We start from the raw sequence: 1,374 nt of genomic DNA, 5'->3' as shown, positions 1-1,374 counted from the left end.
CAGAGCATGTCAAAGCTTCGATACATAATTTTAATATGTATACGAAATACTTATTTCCCGGTGTGTGGAAGTCATTATTTGTTCACTGAGAGCTTGAGTAGTTTGAAGAAAGAGGAACCATCTAGAAAATTAAAAAAAACATGAAATCATATATTTGATACTCTCTATGATAATAAATTCCTGAATAATTATTTCGCGGCAAATCTTAGTATAAGCTAAACGAGAAAGAAACTATGTCCGATGGTATATGACGTCATAATGGCATATGGGAAATCCGAGGTGAAAACGAGTCTGACACCTTTTTTTTCAAGATGAACGCAAGGCAATCTGAAATTGCAAATAGAGGCTGCATCACTGGGATGAAGGAGAGTAATTTCTCTTCTAGTGATTTAACCAGAGAGCCGGGTATTTCCCGCCCGATGGTATACAGGTGAATAAAGTGGGAGGAGGGGGGCACCCTGAGCGACAGCCCTCGTTCGGATGCCCTTCACACATAAAATTCATGTAGCGATCTACAGTTCCCGCTAACAAGCCGCAAAGAAGCCGTGAAGAAAACGACTACATGATAGGATTCACCACAGAACGTTACTGAAGAGAGGCTGAACAAACGAGGAGTGTGTGGTGGGCGCTCGGGAAGCTCCATTACTGGATGAGAAATACGTGTATATATTATCCCTTTTCAATTTGTTCACATACATCTTTCAAATTTTAATAAAGATATAAGTTTATACATGATATATGCCCTATGCGTCATATCTAATTATCTATTATTATTTACTTTCCAGGCGCAACAGACGACATATCTATGAAACGGCGAGGAGTGGCCACGTGACCAATAATTAGTGGGGTGGATTTTCCTGCATGGCGTTGGTGAACTCACCGAAAAAGTAGGGAGATTCAGTTTAGATAAATATTTTGAAATTGTTAGAAGAAATATTCCCCCATAAGTACGTTGCTATCATTTGGCCCTTCCCAGAAACAACCATATTTGTGCAGGATAACTGTCCAATAAACATGTTAAGGGCATGGAAATCCTTCTGCGGCCAAGCAACTCAAAGCCGATTAAAATTGTTTCGGCGAATATTGTCAGTGTTTGGGAAACAGCTAATGACAGAACCTCTCAGTAGCTAATAGAACATGCTAAAAGGGAATGGAAAGTGTTACGGAGGAAATCGGAACCTCACGTAAGCACGTCACACACACACACGCACACACACACACACACACACACACACACACACACACACACACACACACACACACACACACACACACACACACACACACTATCCCCCCCCCCTCTCTCTCTCTCTCTCTCTCTCTCTCTCTCTCTCTCTCTCTCTCTCTCTCTCTCTCTCTCTCTCTCTCTCTCTC

Source organism: Penaeus chinensis, chromosome 37 (genome assembly GCF_019202785.1).
Source record: "Penaeus chinensis breed Huanghai No. 1 chromosome 37, ASM1920278v2, whole genome shotgun sequence".
In the NCBI taxonomy this organism is placed as follows: Eukaryota; Metazoa; Arthropoda; class Malacostraca; order Decapoda; family Penaeidae; genus Penaeus; species Penaeus chinensis.
Note: the sequence above shows the minus strand (reverse complement) of the source record.